We start from the raw sequence: 27,139 nt of genomic DNA, 5'->3' as shown, positions 1-27,139 counted from the left end.
AATATCCAGTAAACGCTTTTCGCAATCTTCAACCCTTTCCTCACCACAGCCTGTAGCCTTTTTATTTTTGATAAGGTCACTCGGAGGCAGATACGTCCTAACTTGCCTAAACTCTTCATTTCTCTCCCTAATTGATTCCGTGCACTCTTCAGTCGACCATGCTGCAGTCCTTCTCCCATGAATGCACTTTTAATTGGAATCACCTCCAATACAGTCGGATGAATAATGTGACATTACATTTCATGGCAAAAATCGACATCAGACTCAACATTCAGCCCTGACCGACGTTCATCACATAAAACTTTAAACTGCTCCCAATTTGCTTCGACAAAATAAAAATCACGTCATCAAAGTGGCCTCTTGTCCCTAATATAAATCTAAACAACAGTTATGAAGACAGGAAAATGTCACTCCCCAATATCTCATCACTCATAACGTCCAACATACTCACGACAGCCAATATGTTCAAAACTAAGGCTAATTCTCTAGCTGTATCAGAATTATTATGAATATTGAATTTCGTGGTGAGAACCAGGATTCCTGAATACATATGACATCGGGAGGATTTCACAACTCAGATATAATCTTTTTAGGGTAAGGACTATTGGAAATCAGGCTTCACTCATATTAATCCCATAATGTCGACTGGGATACAGACAGAGCACGCATCAGAGCTTCATTTAGAGATTCCCACATAGCATCAGTTATACCAAGATACTTTTCTGCAGGTTTCAAAATGCGAATGGACAAGGGAGTCGCGTAGGGAGCGATCCCTGCGGAAAGCAGAGAGCGGGGTGGGGGGAAGATGTGCTTAGTGGTGGGATCCCGTTGGAGGGTGCTTTCCACAGGGATCGCTCCCTACGCGACTCCCTTGTCCATTCGTTCCCCCCACCCCACCCCCGATCCCTCCCCACTGATCTCCCTCTTGCGACTTATCCTTGTAAGCGGAACAAGTGCTAGACGTGCCCTTACACTTCCTCCCTCACTACCATTCAGGGTCCCAGACAGTCCTTCCAGGTGAGGCGACACTTCACCAGTGAGTCGGCTGGGGTGATATACTGCGTTCGGAGCTGCCGATGTGGCCTTCTAAATATTGGCGAGACCTGACGCAGACTGGGAGATCGTTTTCCTGAACACCTGCGATCTGTCCGCCAGAGAAAGCAGGATCTCCCAGTGGCAACACATTTTAATTCTACGTCCCATTCCCATTCTGATATGTCTATGCACGGCTTCCTCTGCTGTAAAAATGAAGCCACACTTAGGTTGGAGGAACAACAGCTTATATTCCGTCTGGGTAGCCTCCAAACTGATGCCATGAACATTGACTTCTCTAACTTCCGCTAATGCCCCACCTCCTCCTCGTACCCCATCCGTTATTTATTTATAGTCATAGTCATCGTCATCATTTTTTTATCCCAGGGGAAATTGGTTTTCGTTACAGTTGCACCATAAATATTAAATAGTAATAGAACCATAAATAGTTAAATAGTAATATGTAAATTATGCCAGTAAATTATGAAATAAGTTCAGGATCAGCCCATTGTCTCAGGGTGTCTGACCCTCCAAGGGGGGAGTTAAAGTTTGATGGCCACAGGCAAGAATGACTTCCTATGACGCTCTGTGCTGCATCTCGGAGGAATGAGTCTCTGGCTGAACCTACTGCTGTGCCCACCCAATACATTATGTACTGGATGGGAGACATTGACCAGGATGGCATGCAACTTAGACAACATCCTCTTTTCAGACACCACCATGAGAAAGTCCAGTTCCATCCCCACAAATTCACTGGCCTTACGAATGAGTTTGTTGATTCCGTTGGTGTCTGCTACCCTCAGCCTGCTGCCCCAGCACACAAAAGCAAACATGATAGCACTGGCCACCACAGACTCGTGAAACATCCTCAGCATCGTCCGGCAGATGTTAAAGGACCTCAGTCTCCTTAGGAAATAGAGACGGCCCTGACCGTTCGTGTAGACAGCCTCAATGTTCTTAGACCAGTCCAGTTTATTGTCAATTCGTATCACCAGGTATTTGTAAACCTCAATCATGTCCTCACTGACCCCCTGGATGGAAACAGGGGTCACCGCTATCTTCGCTCTGCTCAGGTCTACCACCTGCTCCTTACTCTGTTTCACATTAAGCTGCAGATAATTCTGCTCACACCATGTGACAAAGTTTCCTACCGTAGCCCTGAACTCAACCCCATCTCCCTTGCTGATGCATCCAACTATGGCAGAGTCATCCGAAAACTTCTGAAGATGACAAGACTATGTGCAGCAGTTGAAGTCCGAGGTGTAAATGGTGAAGAGAAAGGAAGACAAAACAGTCCCCTGTGGAGCCCCGATGCTGCTGATCACTCTGTCGGACACACAGTGTTGCAAGAACACGTACTGTGGTCTGCCAGTCAGGTAATCAAGAATCCATGATACCAGGTGCTCTAACCCTAACCCTAACCCTCCCACCACCGCAAAGTCCCGTGAATATCCACACATTCTTTCTCTCACTCTACTTTTTCTCCCTCTGTCCCTCTCACTATACCCCTTGCCCATCCTCTGGGTTTCCCACCCCTCCCCCTTTTCCTTCTCCCTGGGCCTCCTGTCCTATGATCCTCTCGTATCACTTTTGCCAATCACCTGTCCAGCTCTTGGCTCCATCCCTCCCCCTCCTGTCGTCTCCAATCATTTTGGATCTCCCCCTCCCCTTCCCACTTTCAAATCTCTTACGAGCTCTTCCTTCAGTTAGTCCTGACGAAGGGTCTCGGCCTGAAAAGTCGACTCTACCTCTTCCTAGAGATGCTGCCTGGCCTGCTGCGTTCACCAGAAACTTTGATGTGTGTTGCTTCTACGGCACAATGACAACAGGGCTATTCCACTCATTTTCAGACGGTTTAGATGACTCCCAACTTCAACATCAAGCAGACCTCCCCCTTCAACGCCTTCACCAGACGTTCTGGTACTCGATAGCATGCCTGCCGTACTGGACTCTGACCTGGTTTGACTCGGATGGCATGCTGCAACACAATTCTACGGCCTGGTTTCTGTGTGAACAACTGAGGGAAGGTGTCGAATATGACTTGCAATTGAACTGGCTTCTTACCATCCAGGTTCTAGTCACTAGTCACCGCCTGCCATTCTGAAAAGGTCCCGTTTATTCCCACTCTTTACTTCCTGTCTGCTAACCAATTCTCCATCCACATCAATACCTTACCCCCAATACCGTGTGCTTTAAGTTTGCACACTAATCTCCTGTGTGGGACCTTGTCAAAAGCCTTTTGAAAATCCAAATATACCACATCCACTGGTTCTCCCCTATCCACTCTACTAGTTACATCCTCAATATATTCTATGAGATTCGTCAGACATGATTTTCCTTTCACAAATCCATGCTGACTTTTTCCGATGATTTCGCAGCTTTCCAAATGTGCTGTTATCACATCTTTGATAACTGACTCCAGCAGTTTCCCCACCACCGACGTTAGGCTAACCGGTCTATAATTCCCCGGTTTCTCTCTCCGTATTTTTTTAAAAAGTGGGGTTACATTAGCCACCCTGCAATCCTCAGGAACTAGTCCAGAATCTAACGAGTTTTGAAAAATTATCACTAATGCATCCACTATTTCTTGGGCTACTTCCTTAAGCACTCTAGGATGCAGACCATCTGGCCCTGGGGATTTATCTGCCTTCAATCCCTTCAATTTACCTAACACCACTTCCCTACTAACAAGTTAATAAACCCCAAAACTTTACCAGAAGATGAATAATTAGGAAACATAACCCTTGACCCAGTTAAAGATGGCATCCTCCGCCGTCAGCACACCTGTGCAGGTTGCTACTGCCTCGATATGAGACAGCTCCATGCAGCAGCTCTGTTTCAGACCCAGTCACTATTGCTGCTGGGGAGGAGTGTTTTACCGAGTGCACCATGTGCTGAACGTAATCAGTGACGGTCCTTCATCACAGGAGGATTACTAGAAATGCGGGGAGTGGTTGAAACTAATACGGCAGGGGGATGTGAACCAGAATGAGAGAAATGAGGAAGAGGTACAGTCGACTTTTCGGCCTTAGACCCGTCGTCAAGACTAACGGAAAGAAGAGATAGTAAGAGATTTGAAAGTGGGAGGGGGAGGGAGGATAGATATATCAGAATGGGAATGGGACATGGAATTAAAATGTGTGGCCACTGGGAGATCCTGCTTTCTCTGACGGCCTCCTCTACTGTAAAGATGAAGCCACACTCAGGTTGGAGGAACAACAACTTATATTCCGTCTGGGTAGCCTCCAACCTGATGGCATGAACATTGACTTCTCAAACTTCCCCGACTGCCCCACTTCCCCCTCGTACCCCATCCGTTATTTATTTATATACGCACATTCTTTCTCTCTCTCTCCTTTTTCTCCCTCTGTCCCTTTGACTATACTCCTTGCCCATCCTCTGGGTTTTCCCCGCTCCCCCTTTTCCTTCTCCCTGGGCCTCCTGTCCCATGATCCTCTCATATCCCTTTTGCCAATCACCTGCCCAGCTCTTGGCTCCATCCCTCCCCCTCCTGTCTTTTTCTAGCATTTTGGATCTCCCCCTCCCACTCCCACTTACAAATCTCTTACTAGCTCTTCCTTCAGTTAATCCTGACGAAGGGTCTCGACCCGAAACGTCGACTGTACCTCTTCCTAGAGGTGCTGCCTGGCCTGCTGCGTTCACCGGCAACTTTGATGTGTGTTGCTTGAATTTCCAGCATCAGTGGAATTCCTCGTGTTTGAGAGAGTTGAGGATGAGTCTGTAGGATTACAAGTAGATGATGGATGTAACATGAATGCAAGCAAGGACAAGCCAATAATTTGGTACACACGTGGGCAAATCAAAGGGTTAACTTGTACACCAGAGGCAGAATTCAAAAATACAGGAGAATACAGGACTGAAGGCGCGTAGTATTTTGAATAAGGTGGAAGAAATCATGGCCCAATTAGAGACTGGTTGATATCACGAAGTGGGCATCACTGAGTCATGGCTGAAAGAAGGCTATAGTTGGGGGCTCAACATCAAGGGATATGCTTTGTACAGAAAGTAGAGGCCGGATGGCATAAGCGGTGGTGTTTCTCTGGTTGTAAGAGATTGAATTATATCTTTCGAAGTGCGTGACATTGGGCAGAAAATTTAGTACCTTTGTGGATGGAGATACGGAACCGCAAGAATGAAAAAAAAACAAAAGCAGCATTGTGGGATTCATATATAGGCCTCCAGATAATAGCCAAGATGTGAGGTCGAGATTGCAAAGAGAGCTCAAAATATTGTGAAATGAGGGTAATGTCAGAAATGTATAGGGGGCTTCTGCATGGAAGGGGATTGGAAATATCAGGTTGGTGTCGAATCACAATACAGCGAATTTAGTGAATGCCTACAAAATTCTGTTTAGGGCAGCTTGGGGGTACTCGGGGAAAGGTTGGCTTTTGGTGGGTGTTGTGTAATAACCATGATCTATGAGGGAGCTGAATGAAAGGGTACATTTGAGAGGCAAAATTCATAATATGGCTGAAATGATACTGCAATTTGAGAGGGGGACGCATAACTCACATTGTATCTGTTTCGAAACGAAATAAAGGGACTTACAAAGGCATAAGAGAGAAGCTTGCCTGGATGGATTGCAGAGGGGATACTGGCGGATGACGGGAGAGTAATGACTGAAATTTCTGGGAATAGTTCTCAAGGCGCACGATCAATGTGCCCCGCAGAGAAATAAGTTTCCAAATGGAAGTGGTAGGCAACCTTGGCTGATATGGGAGGTAAATGATTACATAATCGCTAATGAAATGGCAGAAAGGCAGGAAAGTAAGTAGGAACTTGGATGATTGGGAAGCTTTTAAATTCCAACAAAAGGCAACTACAAAGCAATAAGAAAAGAAAATATGAAGCATGAGGGCAGACGAGCCGATAATATAAAGCAGGATGTCAAAATTAATTTGCAGTTATATAGAGTATAAAGGAGGTATGAGTTCATAATGTATCATTGGAAAATAATGCTAGTGTGACAGTAATGGGGGACAAAGAAATGGCAGATGAACATCTGTGCAAAAAAAAGTAGTAAGGATAGTCCGGGTAATTATAGACCAGTGAGCCTTACGTCTGTGGTGGGAAAGCTGTTGGAAAGGATTCTTAGAGATAGGATCTATGGGCATTTAGAGAATCATGGTCTGATCAGGGACAGTCAGCATAGCTTTGTGAAGGGCAGACCCTGTCTAACAAGCCTGATAGAGTTCTTTGAGGAGGTGACCAGGCATATAGATGAGGGTAGTGCAGTGGATGTGATCTGTATGGATTTTATTAAGGCACTTGACAAGGTTCCACACGGTAGGCTTATTCAGAAATTCAAATGGCATGGAATCCAGGCAAGTTTGGCGAGGTGGATTCAGAATTGGCTTGCCTGCAGAAGGCAGAGAGTCGTGGTGGAGGGAGTACATACGGATTTGAGGATTGTGACTAGTGGTGTCCCACAAGGATCTGTTCTGGGACCTCTACTTTTCGTGATTTTCATTAACGACCTGGATGTGGGGTAGATGTTTGGGCAGGCAAGTCTGCAGACGACACAAAGGTTGGTAGTGTTGTGGATAGTGTACAGGAATGTTGCAGATTGCAGAGAGACATTGATAGGATGCAGAAGTGGGCTGAGAAGTGGCAGATGGAGTTCAACCCGGAGAAGTGTGAGGTGGTACACTTTGGAAGGTCAAACTCCAAGGCACAGTACAAAGTAAATGTCAGGATACTTGGTAGTTTGGAGGAGCAGACGGGTCTGGGGGTACATGTCCAACGATCCCTGAATGTTGCCTCACATGTGGATAGGGTAGTTAAGAAAGCTGATGGGGTGTTAGCTTTCATAAGTCGAGGAATAGAGATTAAGCGTCGCGAGGTAATCATGCAGCTCTATAAAACTCTGGTTAGGCCACACTTGGCGTACTATGTCCAGTTCTGGTCACCTCACTATAGGAAGGATGTGCAAGCATTGGAAAGGGTACAGAGGAGAAGTCAAATGTAAGGCAATTACAGGTGAGTGAGCCTATCCTCAGTGATTGGTAAAGTTCTGCTGTCTATTATTAAGGGTGAGGTTTCTGGGTACTTGGAAATTACTGGTTAAATAAGTCAAAGTCAGCATGGATTCTGTCAAGGGAAATCTTGCCTGACAAATTTCTTAGAGTTATTGGAGGAAATACCAAGCAGGGTGGACAAAGGACAGACATTGGACATCACTTATCTGGATATTCAGAAAGCTTCTGATAAGGTGCCACACATGCATTCGGAAACAAATACTCTCAAACCCTTCCATAGTTGTACCATGGAGAGCATTCTGACAGGCTGCATCACTGTCTGGTACGGAGGGGCTACTGCACAGGACCGAAAGGAGCTGCAGAAGGTTGTAAATCTAGTCAGCTCCATCTTGGGCACTAGCTACAAAGTAGTCAGGACATCTTTAAGGAGCCGTGTCTCAGAAAGGCAGCGTCCATTATTAAGGACCTCTAGCACCCAGGGCATGCCCTTTTCTCACTGTCACCATCAGGTAGGAGATACATAAGCCTGAAGGCACACACTCAACGATTCAGGAACAGCTTCTTCCCTTCTGCCTTCCGATTCCTAAATGGTCATTGAAGCTTTGGACACTACTTCATTCGTGAGGCGGAGGCGGAAATAGATCGGAGTGTTAGGGAGATAGTCACCCCTAAAAGTCAGGAGCAGGAAGCTGGTTGACTGTCAGGAGAGGAAAGGGGAATAGACAGAAAGAACAGAACACCCCTGTCGTTCTCATCAACAATAAAGGGACAAGTTGTAGTGGCTGCGTGTCCGGCACCGAGACTAGCTCAGAAGGGAAGGAGGGAAAAGAGGAGAGCATGAGTGATAGGGGATTCGATAGTTAGGGGGACAGATAAGAGGTTCTGTGGGAGAGATCAAGAGTCCCACATGGTCTGCTGCCTCCCTGGTGCCAGGGTCCGCGATATCTCGGATAACGTTCTCGGTATTCTCAGGAGGGAGGGTGAGCAGCCAGATGTCGTGGTCCATGTAGGGACCAATGACGTAGATAGACGGAGGAGGAGGTCCTGCAAAGAGAGTTTAGGGAGTTAGGTGCAAAGTTGATGGACAGGACCTCCAGGGTTGCAGTCTCAGGATTCCTACCCGTGCCACGTGTTAGTGAGGCTAGAAGTAGGAGGATAATGCAGCTAGATACGTGGCTAAGGAGATGGTGCACGAGGGAGGGCTTCATGTCTCTGGATAGTTGGGCTTTGTTCCAGAGAAGGTGGGACCTGTTCAGACAGAACGGTTTGAACCTGAACTGGAGGGGGACTAACATCCCTGAGGGTAAGTATGCTATTGCTGCTCCAGGGGCGGGGTGGGGGGGCGTTGAACTAGATTTTCAGGAAAAGGGAAGCAGAGTGTTAGAGCAGATAGTGAAGTGGAGGAAGATAAAGGTCATGCGAGGACTGCATGTACAGACAGAAATTAAAGATTTGTACATGATAGAAATATTCTCAGGTGCATCTGTTTCAGTGCAAAGAGTATTGTAGGTAAGGCCGATGAGTTTAGGGCGTGGATTGACACGTGGGATTACGACATTATTGCTGTTAGTGAGACCTGGTTGCAGGAGGGGCAGGACTGTCAGCTTAATGATCCAGGGTTCCGTTGTTTCAGACGTGATAGAGGGGGAGGGATGAAAGGGGGCAGAGTGGCATTACTTGTCAGGGAAAATATCACAGCAGTGCGTAGGCAGGGCAGCCCGGAGAGCTCGTCTACAGAGGCCATATCGGTGGAGCTGAGGAACGGGAAAGGTGTGACCACACTAACAGGGATGTATTATAGACCGCCTAATAGTTAGAGAGAACTAGAGGAGCAAATCTGTAAAGAGATAGCAGACCGATGTAAGAAACAGAAAGTTGTAATAGTAGGGGATTTTAACTTTCTACATGTTGACTGGAACTCCCACATTGTGAAAGGGCTAGATGGGTTGGAGTTCATCAAATGTGTTCAGGAAAGTTTTCTAAATCAATATGTAGAGGTACCAACAAGAGAGGAGTAATACTTGACCTCCTATTGGGGAACTAGAGAGGTCAGGTGACAGAAATATGTGTTGGTGAACATTTTGGGTCCAGTGACCATAATGTCATTAGGTTCAAGTTAATTATGGATAAGGATAGGTGTGGTCCTCGAGTTGAGGTTCTAAATTGGAGAAGGGCCAATTTTGTGGAAATGAGAAAGGATCTGGGAAGAGTGGATTGGGATAAGCTGTTTTCTAGCAAGGATGTGTTCAGTAAAGGCCTTCCAACACGAAATTTTGAGAGTGCAGAGTTTGCATGTTGCTGCCAGGAAGGAAGGGAAATAAGCAGTAGTGTCATGGAACATATAGAGATTAAAGAGGTGGAGGTGCTTGCTACCTTATAGTGAATAAAGGTAAATAAATTCCCTGGGCCAGAAATGACATTTCCTCAGACCTTGAGAGACATTAGTGGCAGAAATATTTCAAATGTCCTTAGCCACGGCTGCGGTGCTGGAGGATTGGATGGTAGCTCATGTTGATCCGTTGTTTAAAAAAGGCTCCAAAAGTAATTCAGGTAATTACAGGCCGGTGAGCCTGACATCAGTAGTAGGTAAATTATTAGAAAGTGTTCTGAGAGATCGGATATGCAAGTATTTGGACAGCCAAGGGCCGATTAAGGATAGTCAGCATGGCTTTGTGCGTGGTAGATCGAGTTTAACGAATCTTGTGGAGTTTTATGAGGAGGTTACAAATAAAGTAGATGAAGGAAAGGCTGTGGATGTTGTCTACATAACGCCTTTGAAAAGGTCTCACATGGGAGATTAGTTCAGAGGGTTCAGACACCAGGTATCCATGGAGAGATTGTAAACTAGATTCGAAATTGGCTGTGTGGGAGAAAACAGAGAGTGGTAGTGGATGATTGCTTCCCAGACTGGAGGCCTGTGACTAATGGTGTGCCTTAGGGATGATGCCTGAATGACTATCAACCTGTGGCTCCGACATCAATTGCTATGAAGTGCTTCGAGAGATTGCTTATGGCACACATCAACCACAGCCTACCAACCAACCTCGACGCTTTGCAATTCACCTACCGGAGCAACAGGTCAACGACAGATGCCATCTCGCTGGCCCTACATTCCTCCTTAGAACACCTGGAGAATAAAGATGCATAAGTAAGGCTCCTTTTTCATTGACTACAGCTCTGCCTTTAATACCATCATTCCAAATAATCTGATTCCTAAGCTCCGGAACCTGGGCCTTAGCACTCAGATCTGCAGCCCCATAAGACTGCGTACTCAGCCCCCTGCTGTACTCACTGTACACCCATGATTGTGTAGCCAAGTTTCCATCGAACTCAATACATCAGTTTGCTGATGACACAACAATTGTAGGCCGTATCTCGGGTAATGATGAATTTGAGTACAGAGAGGAAATTAAGAACCTGGTGGCATGGTGCGAAGACAATAACCTATCCCTCAACGTCAGCAAGACGAAGGAATTGGTTGTTGACTTCAGGAGTAGCGTACTGTACGACCCCATTTACATCTGTGGTGCGCAAGTGGAACATGTCAAAAGCTTTAAGTTCCTCGAAGTCAATGTCACAAATGACCTGACTTGATCCAACCAAGCAGAGTTCACTGCCAAGAAGGCCTACAAGCGCCTTTACTTCGTGAGAAAACTAAAGAAATTCGGCCTGTCCCCTAATAACCTCACAAATTTTTATAGATACACCGTAGAAAGCATTCTTCTAGGGTGCATCACAACCTGGCATGGAAGTTGTCCTGTCCAAGACCAAAAGAAGCTGCAGAAGATCGTGAACACGGCGCAGCACATCACACAAACCAATCTTCCGTCCGTGGACTCACTTTACACCGCACGCTGTCGGAGCAGTGCAGCCAGGATAATCAAGGGCACGACACACCCAGGGAACATATTTTTCGTCCTTCTTCCCTCCGGGATAAGGCTCAGGAGTTGAAGACACGTACGGCCAGATTTGGAAACAGTTTCTTTCCAACTGTGATACGACTTCTGAACGGATCCTGACCCGTATCTGGGCCTTACCCTCCAATCATAAGGACCGGCCTCTCGGTTTTTTTTTTTTTTTGCACTACCTTACTTCCCATTTTTCTGTTTTCCATTTACGATTTATAATTTTTTTTTTAATATTTACTAATTTAACTATTTTAATACTCAATATTTGTAATCCAGGGAGTGGGAAGCGCAGAATCAAATATCGCTGTGATGATTATACGTTCTAGTACAAATTGTTTGGCGACAATAAAGTATAAAGTATAAGTATATTATTTCCTCAGACCCTGAGAGAGACTAGTGTAGAAATTGCAAGGGCCCTGGCAGAAATATTTAAAATGTCCTTACCCACTGTTGTGGTGCCGGAAGATTGGAAGGTAGCTCATGTTGTTCCGTTGTTTAAAAAAGGCTCTAAAAGTAAACCAGGTAATTACGGTCCAGTGAGCCTGACATCAGTAGTAGGTAAATTATTGGAAGGCGTTCTGAGAGATTGGGTATACAAGTATTTGGGCAGCCAAAGGCTGATTAAGGTTAGTCAGCACGGCTTTGTGTGTGGTAGATCGTGTTTAACAAAACTTGTAGAGTTCATCGAGGAGGTTACCAAGAAAGTAGATGAAGGAAAGGCTGTGGATGTTGTCTTCATGGACTTTAGTAAGGCCTTTGACAAGGTCGCACATGGGAGGTTCGTTCAGAAGGTTCAGAAACTCGGTATCCATGGAGAGGTTGTAACCTAGATTAGAAATTGGCTGTGTGGGAGAAGACAGAGAGTGATAGTGGATGATTGCTTCTCAGACTGGAGGCCTGTGACTAGTGGTGTGCCTCAGGGATCTGTGCTGGGTCCATTGTTGTTTGTTGACTATATCAATAATCTAGATGATAATGTGGTAAATTGGATCAGCGTGTTTACTGATGACACTAAGATTGGAGGCGTTGTGTACAGCGAGGAAGGCTTTCAAAACTTGCAGAGTGATCTGGACCAATTGGAAAAATAGGCCAGAAAATGGCAGATAGAATTTAATGCAGACAAGTGTGAAGAGTTGCATTTTGGAAGGACAAATCAAGGTAGGACATACACAGTAAATGGTAGGGCACTGAGGAGTGCGGAGGAAGAAAGAGATCTGGCAGTTCAGATTCATAATTCCCTGAAAGTGGCGTCACAGGTAGTCGGGATTGTAAAGAAGGCTTTTAGCATCCTGGCATTCATAAAACAAAGTATTTAGTATAGGTGTTGGGATGTTATGATGAGGTTGTATAAGACATTAGTGAGGCCAAATTTGGAGTATCGTGTGCATTTCTGGTCACCTAACTCTTGGAACTGTATCCGTAAGATTGAAAGAGTGCAGAGAAGATTTACTAGGATTTTGGCGGGTCTTCAGGAGTTGAGTTACAGGGAAAGATTGAACAGGTTAGGACTTTATTCCTTGGAGCATAGAAGAATGAGGGGGGATTTGTTAGATGTTTACTAAATCATGAGGGGTATAGACAGAGTAAATGCGAGTCGGCTCTTTCCACTTAGATTAGGAGAGATAAATATGAGAGGACATGGCTTTAGGGTGAAAGGGGAAAGGTTTAGTGGGAATATTAGGGGGAACTTCTTCAGTCAGAGAGTGGAGGGTTATGGACTGGGTGCAGCTCAATGGGACTAGCGGAATAAATTTCGGCACAGGCTAGAAGGGCCGAATGGTCTGCTTTCTGTGCTGTAGTGTTCCATGGCTCTATGGTTCTAACATCCACCAATACCTTCCCTTCACACAAAACGGAAAACGGGTGATGAAAAACAAAGAAAATTAAAACCTTAAGTCTAAAGAGGTCGACAGTCCATAAATGCAACAGTCCAATCCATAACATGCTATGATACCATTGACATTCATCAAAACAGAGGGACACAACATAAGAGAGGCCTACCCAACTGCTACATGGCGATAGGCTGCTCGCAGATTCCTTCACTGTTGGGGAATAAAATGAAGGCAGTCGGTGCTAAACACTTTTGCTCATCCTCCACATCTGCCATTATCTCAATCTCCGTTGCTTTAATTGGTGAATACTGGATGTTTCAACGGCCAAAATTGAGTACAACATCAACCCATCTCAAGGTTTTTTTTTTACCTATTACGCATTCGCTTCCTGGAATCTTCTCAGAGTCAGAAAATTGCTGTATCGCTCAAAACAATTTCCAAGCTGTAAATCTAACAACGCCAGGAACATATTGGAGGTGAAAAACTGATGTAACGGAAGTAAAAAAAAAACATTTTTGTGAGCTATCTAGAAGATGTCAACTGAGGAAGCATTGTACATTGGCCCCATCTTGATCAAACTGTTCCAAACTCCTCCAAGATGTTAAAATGTTGAACCTAATACTTAGTCTAAAGACAAACTTCAACCGATCCCACTGACTGCAATTTTGACCATTGATCTTCCTAAATTCTACACCCTGTTGATTTTGCTACCAGATGTGAAAATACCCCAGATCTGGTTTATTCTATCATAGCAATTGCAGATTGAGTGGTTACTTTGCCCACATTGGGCAGATCACTGACCTGTTATGCTAACTCCAGCATACAAACCACTGATCAGACTGGCCAAACCAGGTCTGAGGGAGCGATCTCAACATTGCAGGACGGCTTTGTAAACATGACCTGGAGAATGTTTGAAAAGGCTGCTACCTTTGGCAGCCACGTTAACATCAAGGAATATTTGGATTCTGTGAGCAGCTGCACAAAGAAATTTGCTAAGAATGTTACCATCACAAAGCACATCCATGTGAGGGCAAATCAGAAGCGATGGCTCACTGCAGAGGTCGGTGCACGGCCGAGTGATTGCGTTGCTGCGTTTAGACGGCGGCGGAGGGCGTCACAGCTTTCAGAGAAACAGGAACTGTGCTTTCCACCCCATCAGGAAGTTAAAATGGGAGCATTCTCAGAGAGTATGGAACGACGTCTGTGATACCAAAGGAAAGAAGCTCATGTTGCAGGGAATCCGGAGGATTACAGACAAATCTACCTACCCTGCGCGTCAGTGACCAGGACGACTCACTCCCCGACAGGCTGATTGTCTTTTATGTCCAGTTTGATGCACAGAACACAGTGTTCGTGAGAAAGACACAGCAGGGAGCAAATACTCTGTCTGGCTGAAGCTGAGGTGAGGAAGACCCCGGCCAGCGCCAACCCACGCAAAGCTGCAGGGCCCGATAATACTGCATAGCAGGATGGATTCTGAGATACTGTGCAGCCCAACTAACGGCGGTGCTGATGGATATATTCAGCATCTCTCTGGAGGTATTCCCTCGGTTTTCAAGATGCAACCATCATTCCAGTGTCACAGAAAGAGACATGAGCCTGTTTAAATTACTATCGTCAGGTGACAGCAACATCAACCATTATGAAATGCTTTGAGCGGCTGTTCATTAAAGCCTTTCTCCCGGCAACATTAAGTCCTTTGTAGTTTGCTTATCGCTCGAACCAATCCGTTGATTCACTGGCCTCTATCTTCCACTCTGACCTGTCCCACAGGAAAATGAGGTCTCACATGCAGACTGCTGTTAAGTTGTTAACAGAAAGGCCAGAGTTAGACCGTGTGGGCAGCAACACCTCTAGTCCCATTACCGGGAGCACTGATGCTCCTCAGGGCGATGTGCGCAGGTCACCGCCGATACATTTGTGTGTCTCAGGATTCAGCTCCACCCACGTCACCCAGTTTGTGGATGACACAATAGTGGTTGTGTCCTCATCAGCAACAATGAAGTGTCTGAGTATCGAGAGGCAGTGGAGCGAGTGGTGGACTGGTGTGAAAACAACGAGCTAGGTCTGAACGTGAAGAAGACCAGAAAAATAAGTGGCCACTGATTCCTCTGAGGTGTGTGCTACTGGTGCAGAAAGGAATTGCACAAAGAATTTCCTTTATAGCGATGGACTTTTGCACCGGAGGGTGTCGGGGAGTTCAGTAACAGCCACCCGCGGCTGCTGCCGAATTCACAGTATTTCTGTTCCATTCACGGGTGCTGTTAATACCAAGTTGTTCTCTGCCTGATCTCTTTTGCCTTTCAATGAGATGTTGCCAGTGGCTGTTCTCAGACTTATCCAAAAAGACTGCTGGCTCTAATCGACGTAAGACGTGGGAAAAGTAAACAATGAGCAAAAGGGGATGAATACTTTCGCACTGCTGACATTTCAATTTTTGAATTTTAGTTTTTCATGCATTAAAATTTTCCTGTTTTGTTTTGAGTATTACTGTGAAAATAGGAGCTTGCCATTCACAAATAAAAATACTCATTTGAATTGATCTAAATCCATGTTGTAATATTTAGGTGAACCAGAGGCTGGAGCTGAATACTCCACAAGGCACTGTAGGTCGAGAAATAAATATAAAATCTGAGAACTTGAGCCGTAGGGTACTTGAAAGTGAGTCCATAGGTTGTGGAATGAGATTAGTATTGAGGTGAGTGAAGTTATCCGTGCTGCTTCAGCTACCTGGTGGTTTCAGGGTAATAACTATCCTTGATCTGATGCTATGAAACCCAAGCGCCCTTTAACTCCTTCTCAATGGCAGCAAGAGGAGAGCATGATCTGGATGCTGGGGTCCTTGATGACGGGTGCTGATTTATTCAATCAATGTTCCTTCGAGATGTTCTTAGTGCTGGGAAGGTTTTTCCTGTGATGGGCAGGGCTGGATCCACCACTCTTTCTGGGCTTGGGAATTGGTGTGGGATTGGGGCAGGTGAACCACTGAGTAGCGGCCCAGGCTCGATGGGCCGGCGATGCTCAGCTCCCAGTGTGTTGTCTTCTTGCATAATGAGTAGAGGGGCCTCCGGCGATGAATCCAGACAGGATTCATTCTGGTTTCATTCCGTTTCTGTGTTGTATGACTCTGTGACACTCTCTCTCTCTCTCTCTCTCTTGTCTTTCACGTCTTCCCCATTTCCCCCAACTCCCCGACACGTCACACTGTCCCGAAGCCTCATGTTTTGAACCGAGACACAGGTAACATTTAGTGAAAGGTCAATGCTGTGAAAACCACTCTGTTCTCAGTCTGTTCACATCCAGTGGCAAACAGAAGAACGAAACAGGGCAGAATTAACCAGGGGAATGTTCCTTTTAGATCTGCAATGGCCACAGAAGCAAGAGAGAATCACTTGGAAGGTTTTGCTGAGAAACAGAATATTCAGCCCCACAAACTGCATGGCATCCTTCTGACCTGCATCCTTCAAATTGCATCCCATCACCTCTCTTTCTGTGTAGCAATCTCTCTCTCTTCCTCTCAGCACCATATTCCAGGAAATCCAATCATTTACATCTGTAGTTGAATTTGAATCTGTGGCTTTCTACACGTGATACGTGCATGAATGAAATGAATCTACCTGTCTGTGTGTTTCCTGTTGTGAACAGGGTGGCAGAATGAGATGGGATGAAAACAAGCCTCAGCATGTTATCCTTGCTTTTGTATTCTAGTCCTCTAGGAATGAATGCTAACTTTATGTTTGACCTACTTACCACCAACTCAACTTGCAGGTTAACCTTAAGGAAATCCTGCATGAGGACTCCTCTGCCCCTTTGTACATCTCATTTCTGATTTTTCTGTCTGTTTAGAAAATAGTCTGCAACGTTAATCCTTCTACCTAAGTTTTTCGCATAAACTCCAGCCACTGCTGCTCTGCTGTCTTTCCCGCCAGTGTCCCTTTCCATTTAACTTTGGCCAGTTCCTCTCTCATTGCACTGTAATTTCCTTTACTCCACTGAAATACTGACACATCAGATTTCGGGTTCTCTTTTTCTAATTTCACAGTGAACTCAAACATGTTATGATCACTGCCTCCTAAGGGTTCCTTCACCTCTAGTTCCTTCACCTCATCTAGTTCCTTCACCTCATCTCTCTAATCACCTCCGATTCATTACACAATACCCAATCCAGTACAGCCGATCCCCTAGTGGGCTCAACAACAAGCTGTTCTAAAAAGCCATCTCACGGACATTCTACAAATTCTCTCTCTTGAGATCCAGTGCTGACCTAATTTTCCCAATCTACTCGCACGTTAAAATCCCGCACAATTATCATAACACTGCCCTTCTGACAAGCCTTTTCTATTTCCTGTTGTAATTTGTACTCCACATCCCGGCAGCCTATAAATAACTGCCATCAGGGTCCTTTTACCCCTGCTATTTCTTAGCTCAACCTATTAAGATTCTGCACCTTCCGATCCTATATCACCTCTTTCTAATGGTTTAATATCATTTCCTACCAATAAAGCCACGCCTCCCCCTCTGCCTACCTTCCTATCCTTCCGATACACCGTGTATCCTTGGACGTTCAGCTCCCAGAGACATGCAACCTTTGGCCAGGTCTCAGTGATGGCCACAATATCATACCAGCCAATCTGTAGCTGTACGACAAGATCATCCACCTCATTCCTTATGCTGCGTGCATTTAGGTACAACACCTTAAGACCAGTATTTCATACTTTTTGCTTTGATTTCACTGCAACTTTATTGCACTGCAACTCAACTCAATGGCTACAAATTTGTCCCATCACCTGCCTGTCTTTCCTGACATCTTTACTGCTCACTATCTTAGATTTATTTCTGTTTTCCCCTTCCTCCGCTCTATCATTCCGGTTTCCATCTCCCTGCCAAATTAGTTTAAACCCTCCCTAACAGCTGTATTAAACTTTCACGCCAGGATATTGGTCCCCTTCGCGTTCAGGTGTAACCTGTCCTTTTTGAACAGGTCAGAAATCCCCCAGAAAAGATCCCAATTATCCAAGAATCTGAAGCCCTGCCCGCTGCAACAGTCTCTCAGCCACGCATTCATCTGCCTGATCCGACTAGTCTTGCCCTCGCTAGCACGTGGCACAGGTAGCAATCCCGAGATTAGTACCCTGGTGGTCCTGCTTCTCAGCTTCCTTCCTAACTCCCGGAAATCTCTCTTCAGGACCTCCTCCTTTGTCCTATCTATGTCATTGGTACCAACGTGTACCAAGACAACTGGCTGCTCACCCTCTCCCTTTAGAATACTCAGGACCCTATCCGAGACATCCCGTACCCTGGCACCTGGGAGGCAACACACCATGCGGGTATCTCTATCAGGCTCACAGAATCTCCTGTCTGTTCCCCTGATTATGGAATCCCCTATGAGCACTGCATTTCTCTTCTCCCTCCTTCTCTCCTGCACAACAGTGCCAGGCTCAGTGCCAGAGACCCGGTCACATATAATCCCACACACTCACGTCGGCACACTTCCCACCACACATTTCCAGCCCGAATGTTCGAAACTAAAGTTAAATCAGTTTCAGATTTTTTCATGAATATTAAACTCAGAGTAACAACTAAGCTTCCTGAATGCATATATAGTGGCATTCAAACGTTTTGGCACCCCGGTAAAGAAATTATGTCACTCTAAATAGCTAAGCGAGTAGAAGATGACATGATTTCCAACAGGCATAAAGTTAAAGATGATAAACATACAGTTTCAAAATAACAAAAAAAAAAGGAAAAGAACTCGAAGCAAACGTTTGGGCACCCTGCATGGTCAGTACTTAGTAGCACCCACATTGGCACGTATCACAGCCTGTAAATGCTTTCTCTAGCAAGCTAAGAGTCTTTCAATTCTTGTTTGGGGGATTTTCGCCCATTCATCCTTGAAAAAGGTTTCAACCTCCGTGAGATCCTTGGGCTGTCTTACATGCACTGCTCTTTTGAAGTCTATCCACAGATATTCGATGATGTACATTCAAACTAATTCATGTTCCAGAAGGACTGGGTCAAAGGCAGGCAGATGTGACTAATTTAAGTGGACAGCAGTACGGTATGGAACGGTTGGCCGAAGGGACTGAGTCAACGCTGTAGGGGGTCAGGGGGGAGGGAAGTGGTTTCATCCGAACCGTGAATCTATTCCTCTCAATAGATCCTGGTTGACCTGCCAAGTTTCTTGAACAGTTGCAGTAAAACATAGAAAACATAGAAAATAGGTGCAGGAGTAGGCCATTCGGCCCTTCAAGCCTGCACCGCCATTTATTACGATCATGGCTGATCATCCAACTCAGAACCCTGCACCAGCCTTCCCTCCATATCCCCTGATCCCCCTAGCCACAAGCGCCATATCTAACTCCCTCTTAAATATAGCCAATGAACTGGCCTCAACTGTTTCCTGTGGCAGAGAATTCCACAGATTCACCACTCTCTGTGTGAAGAACTTTTTCCTAATCTCAGTCTTAAAAGGCTTCGCCTTTATCCTCAAACCGTGACCCCGCGTTCTGGACTTCCCCAACATCGGGAACAATCTTCCTCCATCTAGCCTGTCCAATCCCTTTAGGATTTTATACGTTTCAATGAGATCCCCCCTCAATCTTCTAAATTTCAACGAGTACAAGCCTAGTTCATCCAGTCTTTCTTCATATGAAAGTCCTGCCATCTCAGGAATCAATCTGGTGAACCTTCTTTGTACTCCCTCTATGGCAAGGATGTCTTTCCTCAGATTAGGGGACCAGAACTGCACACAATAGTCCAGGTGTGGTCTCACCAAGGCCTTGTACAATTGCAGTAGTACCTCCCTGCTCCTGTACTCGAATCCTCTTGCTATAAATGCCAGCTTACCATTCGTCTTTTTCACCGCCTGCTGTACCTGCATGCCCACTTTCAATGACTGGTGTACAATGACACCCAGATCTCGTTGCACCTCCCCTTTTCCTAATCGGCCACCATTCAGATAATAATCTGTTTTCCTATTTTTGCCACCAAAGTGGATAACCTCACGTTTATCCACATAAAATTGCATCTGCCATGAATTTGCCCACTCACTTACCCTGTCCAAGTCACCCTGCATCCTCTTAGCATCCTCCTCACAGCTAACACTGCCGCCCAGCTTCGTGTCATCCGCAAACTTGGAGATGCTGCATTTAATTCCCTCATCTAAGTCATTAATATATATTGTAAACAACTGGGGTCCCAGCACTGAGCCTTGCGGTACCCCACTAGTCACCGCCTGCCATTCTGAAAAGGTCCCGTTTATTCCCACTCTTTGCTTCCTGTCTGCCAACCAGTTCTCTATCCAGATCAGTACCTTACCCTCAATACCGTGTGCTTTAAGTTTGCACACTAATCTCCTGTGTGGGACCTTGTCAAAAGCCTTTTGAAAATCCAAATATACCACATCCACTGGTTCTCCCCTATCCACTCTACTAGTTACATCCTCAAAAAATTCTATGAGATTCGTCAGACATGATTTTCCTTTCACAAATCCATGCTGACTTTGTCCGATGATTTCACCGCTTTCCAAATGTGTGTTATCACATCTTTGATAACTGACTCCAGCAGTTTCCCCACCACCGACGTTAGGCTAACCAGTCTATAATTCCCTGGTTTCTCTCTCCCTCCTTTTTTAAAAAGTGGGGTTACATTAGCCACCCTCCAATCCTCAGGAACTAGTCCTAAATCTAACGAGTTTTGAAAAATTATCACTAATGCATCCACTATTTCTTGGGCTACTTCCTTAAGCACTCTGGGATGCAGACCATCTGGCCCTGGGGATTTATCTGCCTTTAATCCCTTCAATTTACCTAACACCACTTCCCTACTAACATGTACTTCGTTCAGTTCCTCCATCTCAATAGACCCTCTGTCCCCTACTACTTCTGGAAGATTATTTATGTCCTCCTTAGTGAAGAGAGAACCAAAGTAATTATTCAATTGGTCTGCCATGTCTTTGCTGCCCAGTATCAATTCACCTGTTTCTGTCTGTAGGGGACCTACATTTGCCTTTACCAGTCTTTTCCTTTTTACATATGTATAAAAGCTTTTACAGTCAGTTTTTATGTTCCCTGCCAGTTTTCTCTCATAATCTATTTTCCCCTTCCTAATTAAGCCCTTTGTCCTCCTCTGCTGAACTCTGAATTTTTCCCAGTCCTCAGGTGAGCCACTTTTTCGGACTAATTTGTATGTTTCTTCCTTGGAATTGATACTATCCCTAATTTCTCTTGTCAGCCACGGGTGCACTACCTTCCTTGATTTATTCTTTTGCCAAACTGGGATGAACAATTGTTGTAGTTCATCCATGCAATCTTTAAATGCTTGCCATTGCATATCCACCGTCAATCCTTTAAGTATCATTTGCCAGTCTATCTTAGCTAATTCACGTCTCATACCTTCAAAGTTACCCCTCTTTAAGTTCAGAACCTTTGTTTCTGAATTAAATATGTCACTCTCCATCTTAATGAAGAATTCCACCATATTATGGTCACTCTTACCAAAGGGACCTTTCACGACAAGATTCCTAATTAACCCTTCCTCATTGCTCAAAACCCAGTCTAGAATAGCCTGCTGTCTAGTTGGTTCCTCGACATGTTGGTTCAAAAAACCATCCCGCATACATTCCAAGAAATCCTCTTCCTCAGCACCTTTACCAATTTGGTTCACCCAATCTACATGTAGGTTGAAGTCACCCATTATAAATGTTCCTATATTGCTCACATTTCTAATTTCCTGTTTAATACCATCCCCGACCTTACTACTACTGTTAGGTGGCCTGTACACAACTCCCACCAGCGTTTTCTGCCCCTTAGTGTTATGCAGCTCTACCCATATCGATTCCACATCTTCCCGGCTTATGTCCTTCCTTTCTATTGCGTTAATCTCCTCTTTAACCAGCAACGCCGCCCCACCTCCTTTTCTTGCATGTCTATCCCTCCTGAATATTGAATATCCCTGAACGTTGAACTCCGTTCCTTGCTCACCTTGGAGCCATGTCTCTGTGATCCCAACTATATCATAATCATTAATAACAATCTGCACTTTCAATTCATCCACCTTGTTACGAATGCTCCTTGCATTGACACACAAAGCCTTCAGGCGCTCTTTTACAACTCTCTTAGCCCTTATACAACTATGTTGAAAAGTGGCCCTTTTTGATGCTTGCCCTGGATTGTGCTACGTACTTAAGTGCTGCTTACTATTGTATACAAAGGATCTTTTGTGCTGGAAGGCTGCAGAGTAGATTCATCATGAATGTGGGGGCTTGTTCTATAATACCATAAGACAATAAGACTTGGGAGCAAAATTATTCCATTCAGCCCATATAGTATGCTCCACTGATCCCAGATTCCACACTGAATCCCTTATACCTCGTCATATCTTTTGATGTCCTGACCGGTCATGTAATGATCAACTTCTTGAAAATACACAGAAATATAGACAGAAACATTGCCTCCGACGAAGTCAATGACAGAGCATTTCACAGATACACTACCCTCCTACTAACAAAATTCCTCCTTCCCTCTCACAAACAAGAGACGATGGAAATCCAAGCAACCAATGCTGGTCGATCTCAGCATTGGAAAAAAGAACCTGTCGACGTCTTGGGATGAGATCAGTCGGCAGGAATGGAGAGGAAGGATGAGGTGTAGATTTAAAAGGAGAAACACAAGGTGATAGGTGACACCGGGAGGGGAAGGGATGAAATAAGTAGCTGCTGAAGCTGATTGGTGAATGAGATACAGAACTGCAGAAGTGCGAGTCTGATAGGTGAGGATAGAAGACCAGGGAAGAAAACAAAACAGGTAGAAGCCACAAAGGGAAGCGATTGGCGGGCAAGGAGATAAGGAGAGAGACGGAAAAGCGGATGGGGCTTAGTGAAGGAGGGCGGGACAGCCATTACCGGAACTTTGAGAAATCGACTCATGCAATCAGTTTGGAGGCTACTCCGACGGAATATAAGGTGTCGTTCGTCCAACCTGAGTGTGGTCTCGACGCGACAGTCGAGGAAGCCATGGTTTGACGTATTGGAATGAGAATGGGAAGAGTCGTTAAACTGGGTGACCACTGGCAGATATCTCTTCTTTTAGTTGCTGGGTGAAATGGTCTCCCAACCTACGTCGTGTCTCACTGATATACGGGAAGCCACCCCGGGAGCGCCAGTCACTGCAGATGACTGTGTTGGTCTGCAGAGGGATCTTGGAATCTGAGTTTATAATGCGCAGGTACTGGTTCCAGTGTCAGGCAGTTATGCCAGTTGTATAAATCTCGGTTTTAAAGCAGGGGATTCGGATGGTGGGGAGAAAAGTCTTACCAGGATAACGTGAGTCTGGACAATGCCTGGATAACGTGAGTCTGGACAATGTAGGGAAATTTCCCCCGGAGCGGCTAAGACTGGGGCATGTCTGACACAGTTTATAGGAACTTAAGAGGCACAAACAGAGTGGATAGTCGGCATTCTTTTCTTAAGGAGTAACTTTATAAGGCTAGAGGGCACGTATATCATCAGAAAGGATGAACACTCCCTCAATAGTTCCTTCTTGTACTGTTGCTATAGTTTGTAATTCAGTGGATGTTCTGTATCTTTTCCCGACACTGCTGCTGTAAAGACACACTTTAGTCAGATATTAATGTTAAACTCAGAATATTTAAAGAAAATGAGTGTGGCCAGTTTTGATTTTAATACTCATCGTGGTGGGCGCAGTGAATGAATACCAGTGGTGGTGGAGGAGGCAGACGTGATAGAGGCTATTAGACACCATATGAATGTGTGGAGAATGGGGGGATGCGGACCCAGCTAAGGTTGAAAGGATTGAGTTGGTAAGGCATAAAATGACCAGGTCAATTGGTTCAGAAAAACACAATGAGCAGAAGGCCCGGATCCCCTGCTGTACTGCTCTACGTTGTTCAGACCACATCTGCAATACTGGGTGCATCTCTGGACGGACTTGATTAACCTGGAAAGGTGCAGTCACAGTTCACGTCTTTCGTTGCTGGGAGTGGAGTACTCGAGTCAGAGGCGATGCAGCACCAGTTCTTCTCTCCGCCACCATAGACCGCGCTATAGCGATGTAATCGTAGGATAATGAGAAGGGTCTCAAACATAGAACATATAACATAGAAATCTACACAACATTAAAGATCCCTCGGCCCATAATGCTGTGCCTTCCACGTAGCCTATTCCAGAATCCGTCTAAACTTCCCTACCGCATATCGGTCAGTTTTTCTAAACTCCACGTAAGTATCGAATAGTACCTTAAAAGACCCTATTGTATCCGCCTCCACCGCCGCCGCCGGCAGTGTATTGCACGCACGCACCACTCTCCGTCTCAAAATCTTACCTCTGACATCCCCCCTGTACCTACTGCCAAGCACCTTAAAATTATGCCCCCCGTGTTAGCCACTTCAGACCAGGGACAAAGCCTCTGGCCACGCAAACGATGAATATCTCTCATCATCGTATAGCCCTCTATCATCAACCGTCGGTCCAAGGGTAAAAGGTCGTATTCACTTAATATATTTCAGAAGGATTACGTTTCAATCCTTATAAATCTCCTTTGAACTCTCTCTAGTTTATTCACATTCTTCCTGTAGTGAAATGACGAGAAAATGGGGCTAACTAAAGTCCTATCTAGCCTCCACGGTACCTCAACGCTCTTGAACTCAATCTCACGGCTGATGAAAGTTATCCCACCATACTCCTTCTTTATCACAGTCTACCTCCACAGCATCTTTGAGTGTTTTATGGATGGACACGGACCCCAATTTTTCGCTGATCCTCCACACTGCCAAGTCCTATCATTAATATTATATTATGTATTCAAATTTGACGTACCGGAATGAACCACTTTATATATACCTGAGTTGAACTCCATCTGCCACTTCTCAGCCGGGTTCTGCATCCTATAGATGCCTCGTTGTAATTTCTAACAACCCTACAGACTATCCACAGCAATCCAAATTATTGTGTCAGAAGTAAACGTACTAACCCACTCCTCTACTTCCTCCTCCAGGTCATTTATTTTAAAAAAAATCACACAGAGAAGGGGTCTCAGAACAGATACCTGTGGAACACCACTGGTCATTGTACTTCATGCAGAAGACAAACCATCTATAACTACCTTTTACCTTCTGTGGGCAAGCTAATTCAGGATAAACATAGCACTCTGTAATTGGATCCCATGCTTCCTTATTTTCTGAATGAGCCTTGCATCGGGAGCATTATCAAAAGCCATACTGAAAACCATATATACTACATCCACTGTCCTAACTTCATCAATGAGTTGTGTTTCATTGTCAAATAATTCTGTCAGGTTCGTAATCAGGCCAAGTCATTGGGTGTATTTAAGGCAGAGATTGATAGGTATCCGAGTAGCCAGGGCATCAAAGGTTATGGTCAGAAGGCGGGGGAGTGGGACTAAATGGGAGAATGGATCAACTCGTGACAAAATGGCGGAGCAGACTCGATGGGCCGAATGGCCGACCTCTGCTCCTTTGTCTTATGGTCTTATGGTAATGCACGACTTGTCCTTGACAAAGCCATACTGACTACCGCTAATTGGATTATTTCTCACTAAATGCTCACGAATCCTGCCTGTCAGGATCTTCTCCAACAACCTGCCACGTCACTAGTCAATCATTTCAGGGGTTAGTCTACTCCCTTTCTTAAACAAGGAAACAACATTTGCATCTTTCCTTTCTTCTGGTACTTCTCTCCACCCTAGTGATGATGCAAAGATCATCACCAGAGTCTCAGCAATCACCTTCCTCGCTTCCAACAGTAGGCGAGGTTATATATCATCCGGTTTTGGTTATTTATCTCACTTAATACCTTTCAAAAGGCTCAACGCACCCTTTTCCTTCATCTAGCTGAGTACCTCTGCTACCTCCTCCGACTCCATTCACACGTTTCCACTACTGCATCTGAGCGCCCCTATTCTGACACGGCTCATCCTCTTGCTCTTCACATCGGGGTTTCCTTAATTCTGCACACCAAAGCCTTCACATGCCCCTTCTAGCTTTCCTAATTTTATTCTTCAGCTCCTTCGCGGAAAGCTTATAATTACCTGGAACTCTGTAAGTATCTAGGCTTTTTATTTTTTCAACCTGTCGCAAGTTTTCTTATCTTTGAATCTAGATTCTTCACGTCCTTTGCACACCATGGTTCCTTTACTTTTCCATTCATTCCCTGCCTCGGTGGAACATGTATATGCAGAAGGCCATGCAAATGTTCCCTGCCACATTTCTGCGGTGCATTTCCCTGAGAACGTCTGCTCCCAATCTGTGCTTCCAAGTTCCTGCCTATTACCATTGCAAATGCCACAAATTGTTCATAATAGTAACGCTACCTTGCTTTTTCCCATGAGTTTCGTTGATTTTAGGTTACACACTTTGATAAATTCTAAGGTTTCTTCTGGCCTGAGCGTCTGGTGGTTCATCAATATATTAAGCAAAATTAGTTCGATATATGATATATGATATGATATATGATGCAGTTCTATAAAACTCTGGTTAGGCCACACTTGGAGTACTGTGTCCAGTTCTGGTCACCTCACTATAGGAAGGATGTGGAAGCATTGGAAAGAGTACACAGGAGATTTACCAGGATGCTGCCTGGTTTAGAAAGTATGCATTATTATCAGAGATTAATGGAGCTAGGGCTTTACTCTTTGGAGAGATAGAGTTCATAGCCAGCGCCTCTTCCCCATGGCACCACTGCTCAATACAAGAGGACGTGGCTTTAAGGTAAGGGGTGGGAAGTTCAAGTGGGATATTAGAGGAAGGTTTTTTACTCAGAGAGTGTTGGTGCGTGGAATGCACTGCCTGAGTCAGTGGTGGAGGCAGATACACTAGTCACGTTTAAGAAACTACTAGACAGGTATAAGGAGGAAAATTAAGGTGGGGGTTTCTATGGGAGGCAGGGTTTGAGGGTCGGCACAACATTGTGGGCCGAAGGGCCTGTACTGTGCACTGTGCTGTACTATTCTATGTTCTATGTTCTATATTAACCACGTTTTACAAAGGGGTCAAACGATAAAGTAACTGGTATTGCCGGTGCGAAATTGTGCCTGAATTACAGGTAAGACACAGAAACATCTTCCAACCATTTATCAGTATGCACAGCAGAATTGGTCTCCGTCATATTAGGCTGACAGTAGATGGAGGAAATTTGTACGTGTGAAGCTGTAATTTGTTCAGATAACTTTTCCGATTTGATGAGTCTTAAAACAGCTCATTCTTGCTGTAGGTCAAATTTACTGCTACAAAATCACCAAATGTAATTTCATATACAACGTATTGATTTATATGTCATCTTCTTAAGGATCCTTGGTTACAGAGATGTTGGGGGGAAGGAGCGAGTTGACTGTTC

Source organism: Mobula birostris, chromosome 3, assembly GCF_030028105.1.
Source record: "Mobula birostris isolate sMobBir1 chromosome 3, sMobBir1.hap1, whole genome shotgun sequence".
NCBI classification, from domain to species: domain Eukaryota; kingdom Metazoa; phylum Chordata; class Chondrichthyes; order Myliobatiformes; family Myliobatidae; genus Mobula; species Mobula birostris.
The sequence above is the reverse complement of the archived record's forward strand: the minus strand, read 5'-3'. Positions refer to the sequence as shown.